Consider the following 9502-nt stretch of genomic DNA (forward strand, 5'->3'; position numbering starts at 1 on the left):
TCATGTTTTTCAACTATTTGGCAATAACAAAATATTTTGACCACGTAGGATTCTGCTCAAATAACACAGAATTATTCTTACAATTTCAGTCCGTTAGTTCAAAGAGCCGATGATGATTTGAGCCATAATTTTTTTTTACCCTAATGAGCATAGAGGACTGTTGAAAAACTGACTCCCTTGTCGCCCCTGCTCGGGTGACAATGGAGGACAAGCCCTAGCCACCCTGGGTCACCTTCCCTCCCTCCATCTCCTCTCCGCCTTCGTCGGAGGATGCGGGCGGCGAAGCTCCCACCACCGATGACATAGGAAGGGTCTCTCTCTCCCCAAGACTTCTTCTTGAGGAGGAGGAGGAGGAGGAGGAGGAGGAGGAGGAGGAGAAAGGAGAAGAAGAACGGTCTAAAACACTTGTGGAGAACTTAGACAGCTTCGTCTAGTCCAGGGAGACGGTACCTACATGAGAAAGCCATGCATGTACCAAGCTTGCGCACCATCTTAGTGGCAAGGCTGGGAGAACGGGATCGAAGAGGTGACCGAAGCTCGGAGTGCGGCTATGGTTTTCAAGAGGATACATGGAGAGTGGGGTGACATTTCCAGCAGGGATCAGAGTGGGTGTAGGAGTTAGGGTTTATTATATGGGTTTTTGAGCAAGTCTGGTGTAACTATATGAGTTGAGTTTGCTCAAAGATCTACTCATATCGGCTCGTGGGAGAGGGTCTGGCGCCTAAATATCTTAATATCTTAACGATACATTTGGCCGTCGTCTTTGCTGAGAGAAACCTAGGTGCTGTGAATAATTTTTTCCATGACAATTAGGAATAGTACATTGCTAATCACCCCCAGAGGGAGGTGCTATGCTGTAGTGGTCATATTTGCCCGCGTCTCGCTCATCCAGACTGCGTGTGTTGAAGGAGGCTGTTACACAATGATTAATCCTATGCGTTCAGATAAGCAAGTCAGAATAGCTTATTCATGGTACTTGAAGGTATGCACAATGGTAGCATGATTACTGAAAAGAAAGAAACGAAAGAAATGGGTTGTTCTTTCTCGTAAGAAGGATAATCACTTATCTTTGCTTGAATTTCAGACGGCGGGAAGGCTAAAATAAGCTTGTCATCCCTTTGGAACTATCAATAGGGGATCAGCGGAAAATGGGAGAGAAAATGTACAAAGCTTAAACCATGCCTCCAGTTTTGGATCATCTGTTTTCTATTCAGAGTCTACTCTTCCTTTGAAGGGTCAAGCACATGCCCAGAGAAAACAATAGTGCCCGTCGTCTCCTCGATGATGAAGAAAGCGAAAGGATGGTCAGCGACAAAGTCCACCGGCTTGGGCGGTGGCGGCTCATCACCGAACAGGGAGAACCCCATGTCGTCGTCTGACTCGGTGTAGGCTGCAGCCTCGCTCCCCGCCTCGTTCACCTCAATGACAGCCTTGTGGATGACGTCGTCAACATACAGCTGTGCGCCCTCCATCTTCTCCGTCAAGTCCATCGTGTCAGGTTCGAAGGGAAGGCGCAGGCCCATGCTCTTAAGGACGTCGACAATGCTGCTCTGGAAGGTCAGCTTGAACCTGGGCAGCCGGAAATCGCCGACCGGAACCAACGAAGTAGGTAGGTGCTCGTGCAGGAACTCTGGCCGGGACGTCATCCTGCTGAGTAGGCTTGGTAGGCCGTCACGGGCGTCAGGGAGGAACACACACATCGAGAACTTGGGAAGGCTCGCCAACTGCTTCCAGTGGAAGCCCGGCGAGCTCTCGTCAACTGCCTTGTATGGCAGCTTGAGCACCTTGAACCCGTCATGGCAGGCGATCTGCTCTTCGTGCAACCGCAGCCTCCTCATGAAGAACGCTTTGACGGGGCTGCCATCGAGGAGGTGGAACTTGCGGTGGTCCACGGTGTGCTCCTTGTCGAAGGGCTGGCGCCACTCGCCCTTGAAGTAGATGGCGTTTGCTACTACCTTGAGGGTCTCTTTACTTTGGGCTTGTGGGTTCACCACCTCGCTTATGAGGTTCCTGGTTACCTTGGCCACCCATGCGTTAATTTGCTTCCTGGCTTCCACTGGCTGCAACAGATATTCATGTTCATAGTTAAACGGTCTGATTTTTTTCAGGATTTCATAATCAGTGTATAGCAAACCCTTCTTCTAAGACATATAATGGCCTCTTGATATTGGTTACCATCAAGACTTACTCTGATAGTACAGTACTACTTAGTGGGGGAAAAAACTTAGATAGTTCTACAAAATCTGTCAAGAACCTCCATATCTCTTTTTTTTCTCAATTTGATTCATCGCATGATGTATACTAAATTGCTAACACTTAGTAGTACGAGTTCTGAAATCACTAAAATTATTGAAGAAAACACCAGTATTATTGCAATTTTAAAACAGATGTCAATTAGTACCATCGATCTCATCTGTTAGTAAGTGTTAGCAATTTAGTATACATCATGCGATGAATCAAATTGAGAAAAAAAAGAGATATGGAGGTTCTTGACAGATTTTGTAGAACTATCTAAGTTTTTTCCCCCACTAAGTAGTACTGTACTATCAGAGTAAGTCTTGATGGTAACCAATATCAAGAGGCCATTATATGTCTTAGCACTTTCAGTGCTTAGATTAGGAAGTAATAGCATGATCAAAAAAATTAACATGTTTAGATCTAGTTGCAGGCGACGCAGGTGCTACTCACATGATTCTGGAAGTCGACGGTCCATGCGTCGCCCTTGTAGATCTGCACGATGGTGTCGCGGTAAGCCTTCTTCAGAGGGAAGCGCTTGTCGCTCCACACGCCGCACGCGAACGCCACGCACGGCCCGCCGGTCGCCGACCGATCCGCGAGGGTGCGCTCTACCACGGTGTCCCTGACGAACGCCTCGAGCTCGCCCCTCGAAGGCGCGCCGGCCACGGCGAGGATCTGGTCCAGCGTCTTACCTCCGGCGCCCGCCGACATGAGGGCGAGCGCGACGTGGATCGAGAGGGGCGAGAAGACGAGGTTGCCGCCGGCCGTGGCCATGGCTGCCGTGAAGCGTTTTAGCAGGCCCGTGGCTAGCGCCGCCTGCCCCGACTGGCAGGCGCTCCCGGCGCCGACTGCGCCGTCGGACGCCATGGTGTTTTCGCTGGCTAGTCGGCGGCGGTCGTGTAAACCTATTTGTCGATCCGTTGCAGGAGTCCTATGATCCTTCCGGGGCCCATAAATACCCGAACACGTTTTATGAAGTTGTTAACAGTACGCAGCGCCTGTGCCGGTGCACGGTGGGACCACTTCGTAGTCCCACTAATCAAATTGTTTTCTTTGTCAGGATTTGGCCAATTGGTTAACTACTCGCTAATCAAACTCAAAAAAAAAAATTGAGACCAAAATTTGCACACCCGCGGTAAACTTGCGATCTGCGATTTGCTAATCGATGGTTTTGTCACTAGATAGAACTGTGAAAATTGGAATTGGATTGTTGGGGTTCCTTTCCGTTTTAACAGCAACCCCTCGGTGGTGGGCCTTATGTGTGTCAAGGTGTGAGGCTGTTTTGTCTTTTTGGTTTTCTTTTGGACTTCTTTTCTGGTTTGTGCTGCTCTCAAAAAATTTATCAACCCGACTAGGATTGCTTTTATTTTTAGTGTGCAGTTTGCACATGTACGGATAATTACATATATTTATGTAACTGAAAACTCATGGCATTTTTTGCACTTTTTCTCTGTTAAAAAAAACTAAATGCAATTGCATATGTATGTGTAATTGCATACGTGTGTAAAGTAAAATCCCGTGGCATTTTCCGCTGCTAATATATTTTTTGTATGCAATTTGCACATGTACGTGTAATTGCATATATATGTGTAATCGAAACCTCATTGTACTTTTTTGTATTTTTGCACCAGCTAATAAACTTTTTGATATGCAATCTCACGTGTATGTGTAATTACATACATGTGTGCAATTATTAACTTATGTGTATTTTTTATATGCAATTGCACATCTACGTGTAATTACATACAAGTGTGTAATCGAACTTTTCTGTGATTTTAATTATTTTCTCACATAGAAATAAAACTTAGAAGCAATGATGTTTTCTACATATGGACTGCCTGATTTTGGACTTGTCTGGCATTTTTTTCTCGTGGTCCTTTCAAAACTCAATAACGCCCAAAAAAAGGCCCGCGTATAAACAGAACAAGGGTAACAACATATGCTTGACCCACAGAAGAGGCTGACGTAAGTTAACCGAGAACTAAGCCAATTCTCAGCTAACCTAGGGCTAGGCGGGTCCATAAAATTTTCATCCCCTCCCTCAGCCATCCAATCGGCACCTAGCTATCGTCCCCGCTACTAAAGCTTTGATAGGTCCCACGACATTTGGCTCGCATTAGTGGGACATATATAAGATGGGCAGTTTGGTTGTCTGGCTTCACGTTGTGGTCGAACTGGTTTTCAGAATAGATTTGGACCTGGCTCGGGAGGAAAGACCGATTCGGCCGTTTCCAGCAAGCCACTCTCATCTCGCACTCCCTTGACGCAAAACGGATGATTCTGGATCGGAGTGGTGACCTTGTCTAAACTCTTCTTTCTTTTCCACAAGTACCAGGCGGTAGAAACAACAAGGCTGTTAGAGATGCTTCTTGTTCTACGGGGTTTCTATCGAGCAAAGCCACCGATCTTTCAAGGATTTGGCTTACATAAGGAGCTCCCAAGGATTATGCTCTACGGTATGTGCTTCAATCATTGCAGTTGCAGGAATGCCTGCTCCATATGCTTTTTTGAGATTTTCTCACTCGTTGCTCCTTCTAATAGGTGTGAAACCATTCCTACTTTATCTTGATGGTCTTCGTCGCCTGAATCTACGGTTCTTATAAATGTTGATGCTGCTCTTTTCACTCCTTCTCGTCGGATGGTATTGGCGTCGTGATCCGAGACCACACTAGTGCTTGCTTGGCTGCTTGCAGCGAGCTGCTGAATGAGGTCACGATGCCTGAACTAGCTGAAGCGCTGGCTCTTCGCCACGCGGTTGTCCTAGCTGGAGAGGAGGGTTTCAACAAGGTGGTGGTTGTTTCGGACTGCCTGTGTCTGGTCCAGCGGCTCATGTCGCCAGCAGAGGATCGCATCTACGTGGGTGTGGTGTGCCAGGACATCAAGCTTCTTCGTTCAGGCTTCACCACATTTTCGATTAATCGTGTATCTCGTCATAGTAATGAATCGACACATATTCTTGCTTGTGCGGCTGAGCATTTTGTTTCTTACATAGTCAGGAACTTTGCCCCGGAATGTATCCGGATAACTCTATGTAATGTTGTTGTTTGATTAATAAAGTGCCGTGATCTAAAAACAAAACAGATACATGATGTGGTGTTTTGTTTTTTACCTTCCTGCTACTATTGCTCATGTTCTTTGGATGTAATTTGAGTTTTTCTTTCTTGGGTTTGAATGTGGGTATTTACTATGTCGGTTCTATCTCACATCTACTCCCTCCGTGCATTAATGTAAGATGTTTTATATACTTTTAAAGTAGGCTAGATATAAATTAAATGGAGTGAACCTACACAATAAAAATAATCTAGACACAAACAAAAATAAGTGAACCTAAAAAAGATTAAAACATCTTAGATTTCTACACGGAGGGGGTAGTAACGATTAGTATAATCGGGAGTTTATGACAAGCCAATAGTAGAGGCATGTGTAGTGCTCGTGTTTGAACGGAAGCGTTCCAAGTAAAAAAAAAGTACAGGCATGTGTAGTGCTCATGTTTCGTCAACAAGTGTGTACGTGGTACACGGGAGCGTATGCTCCCTTTATTTTAAAATGCATGTTAGACATATTTTGAAATGTTAAAAAATTTGAAATAAAAATTTTGCACATATATCTTCATGTGCTACGCGTTTACAAAGTCGTTTCATGAAAAATCGATTTATCGTGTGGCGTGTGTAAAAAAAGAAAAAATTCGGTGCTAAAACAAAAACTTGTCACAAGATAAATTTTCTCTTTTTTCACGTAGACTACAAAAAATATTATTTTTTCATGAAACTTGATGAACATACATATATTATGAAGATGTACATGTAAATTGTTTTAACACTTGAAAATATATTTTTATGATAGAGGGATCATGCGCACCGAAGAGCCGAATTGAGTTTTTGCATGAATCACTAGTTATCAATTTAATTTTATGGCCAAGTTTGCTGATAATCTTTTTATTTTTATTTGGGGAACACGTACAAACATATAACCAAACTGCATTCGCAAAAAAAATAAATCAAACACGCTTTCCAAAGTAATGGGCTACAAAAGAGCATAGTAATAAGTATGCGTCGGCTGGTATGCAGATCAGTTCCAAAAGAAAAATAGATGGAGAAAAATGTGTTGTGCTCATCAGCCTCAGCAGCTACTACTCCTTGGAGGAGTCGAGGACGTGCCCCGCGAAGACAATGGTGCCGGTCACCTCCTCCACTATGTAGAACGCAAACGGATGGTCGGCAACGAAATCCACTTGCGGAGGTGGCGACCACCGTTGTATTTCGCATTCTTCAGCGGAGATAACCATGGTGACGGCCGTGGCTTCAGTACCTTCCTCGTTCACCTCAATCACCGCCTTGTGGATGATGTCGTCCACCACTTGAACTTGGGCACCGGCCCGGATCTCACGGACATCGATTTGTTGATGCGGCAGGTGTTCATGTAGGAACCCAGGCCGGGACGCTATCGTGTCAAGCAGCCCTCGCATGTCGTCACGTGCGTCCGGGAGAAAGATGCACATCGAGAACTACGTCGGGTCAGCATCACGTTGGGGTGGAGCAGCATACCTGATTGTCCGCCGTCGTTCAAGCTCAACACGGTCAAAAGGAGCGGGCGTTGGTGTCACATTGTTAGTGTGACCTTGTGCCGCCATCCTGTACCGGAGTTTAAGCACCTTGAACCCTTCATGGACGGCCACGAACTGCCTCATCCGGCTCTGCATGAAGCACACATCGACGTGGCTTCCGTCGAGCCGGTGGAAGGGCTTGTGCACGGTGAGCCTCCTGTCGAACGGGTTGCCCTCCCATGCGCCCTTGAAGTACACGGCGTTGCCGACCACGACGCGGGTTGTCGTCGGGTCTATCGATCCCTGAGGAAGGACGGAGTTAATTAGGTTCTTCGTCTTATGCGCCGCCCACGTGTTGATCTGTCCCCGCGCTTCCTCCGGTGCGTGGAGGAAGTCGACGACGCCGGCCTCGGCCTTGTACGTTCCCACGACGGCATGCCGGAAGGCCGGTTTCAGCGGCCACGTTAGGTCACTCCACACACCGCACGCGAACGCCACGCTTGGCCCGCCGGATTCTGACCGGTCCTTCAGCGCGGCCGCCATGCGCGTGACTAGCTCCTCCAGCTCGCCCCGTGAATGCACACCGAGGACATGGAGGATCTCGTCAAGTGTAGCACCACGGGCGCCCGCGGAAACGAGCGCAAGCGCGGTGTAGATGGACAGTGGGGAGAAGACCAGGTTTTTCTCTACGCTCCCCTCAAAGAGACGCCTCCCGAGCCTGGCAGATTCCTCGTCTGCCCTACTTGACCCAAGTGCATCGGCGGCGGCAACTCGTATCCTCTAGCCGTGGCCGCAACCGGCTTTCTTTTCCGCACCGGAACTTTGTCATCGGTAGGGTCCATGACATGCCCTGCGAAGAGGATCGCACCGGTAGACTCCTCGAGGATGAAATAGGCAAAAGGGTGGTCGGCGACAAAATCGACCGTCGGCTCCTGCATCATCGGCGGCGCACATCCAAAAGCCATCGGCGTGGTGGTGACCGCCGCAGCTACGGTGCCCTCCTCGTTGACCTCGATGACGGCCTTGTGGAAGACATCCTGAACGACCAAAGGCAAGCCGTTGCCGTCGGTCTCTATCATGTCCGACAAGTCAGCACCCATGCCGAACGGCAGCACGAGTCCCAAACGTTGGAGAATTCGGGTGACGTTGCTCGTGAACTCAAGCTTGAACTTGGGAACCCCGAACTCGCCGACCTCGACCGTGCTAGATGGCAGGTGGTCGTGCACGAAGCCCGGTCGAGAGGTTATCTCGTCGAGGAGGGCGCGCAAGCCGTCGTACGCGTCCGGTAGGAAGATGCACATGGAGTACTTTAAGTTGGCCGACCGGGGGTAATTGGGCGCCCAGCTATAATCTTGTTGTGGCATCTTGTACGGCAGCTTGAGCACCTAGAACCCGTCGTGCACGGCGATGAAGTGGCGGCTCGAGTTGTGCATGAAGGGCGCGTCGGTGGCGGCGCCGTCGAGCCGGTGAAACGTCCTGCTCCTCGTGTTCCGCTCGTAGAACGGCAGGTCCCACTCGCCTTTGAAGTATACGGCGTTGGCGATCACGACATCAGTCTTCTTCGTCTTAAAGGCCCTGGCGGAGACGACGTCGTTGATGAGGTTCCTCGTGACGTCTGCGACCCAGGCGTTGATCTGCTCCGCTGCGTCCTCCGCGTTCTCGTGGAAGTCCACGGCGCGCGCCTCCGCCATGTAGGTGGCGACTGGCGACGACGGCCTCACGGTACGCCGGCTTCAGAGGGCGCGTTCTGTCGTTCCACACGCCGCACGCGAACGCCACGCTCGGCCCGCCGGAACCAGACCGGTCCTTAAGCGCGTCGGCCACCATGGTAGAGATGGACTCCTCGAGCTCGTCGCGGGACCGGGCGCCGAGGAGGCGGAGGACCTCGTCCAGGGTCTCTCCCCGTGCGCCGGGCGCCAGCAGCGAGATGGCGGCGTAGATGGACAGGGGCGAGAAGACGAGGTTGCGGCCGGGGTTCTCGTCGGCGAGGCGCTTGGTGAGGCGCGCGGCGAGCCCGGCCAGGCCGGCGCCGGACTGCCGCGACTTCTTGGTCGGCCCGGCCATCATCATCGGGGCTTCATGCACAGAAAGCGTCCTGCAGACTGTTGTCGAGGCTTCGTGCTTGACTTTGTATATATGGAGACGCGCTCAGGGCGTTCGATCTGGTTCGGACTTGGATCGGGAGACAATTCTGTTTCGGTTTCGTTTTGGGAACCGACATATGCAATATTGGTTTCGTCTTTCAAGTGCAATTTTGGTGATCAGCGGTTTTGGTTTACCTTATTTTTGGAACTACACTACTGTACTCGTACCTAATTCCAAATGCGAGGATCCCAAAAGGGATTGTCCCAGCGGGAACCAAATCGCAGACGCGCGCGGTCGGGATTAGAGCACCTTATTTAGTCCCACATCGCCCGGCTGGAGCAATGCCGCGCTGCTTAAATAGCAGAGTGCTGGATACCGTCTCGCCGAGGAAGCAGAGCAGCCATTTAACAGCTTTGCTGAGGTAAAGAGCAGTCGCTACATACTTCTGGCCGGGCCTGGCCTGGCGGCCTGTCACCCTAAGTCTCATCTTGGATGGTGCAGGGGGCTAGAAGTGTGATGTGATGTCAGTCTCTTTTTTCCTCTCTCATCTTTTATGTTGTTTCTTTTCCCTCCTCGCGTTCGGTAATCAAAAGAGGAATGCTTAAATAGCAGGGTGCTGGACACCATCTTCTAGCC

The 9502-nt window shown here is 49.5% G+C and overlaps 1 pseudogene; it reads right to left on the reverse strand.

Moving 5' to 3' along the window:
• Positions 1-6367: 6367 nt before the first annotated feature.
• Positions 6368-8845, reverse strand: LOC124699607 (annotated as a pseudogene).
• Positions 8846-9502: the final 657 nt, after the last annotated feature.

The sequence above is a fragment of the Lolium rigidum genome, chromosome 3, assembly GCF_022539505.1.
Source record: "Lolium rigidum isolate FL_2022 chromosome 3, APGP_CSIRO_Lrig_0.1, whole genome shotgun sequence".
In the NCBI taxonomy this organism is placed as follows: domain Eukaryota; kingdom Viridiplantae; phylum Streptophyta; class Magnoliopsida; order Poales; family Poaceae; genus Lolium; species Lolium rigidum.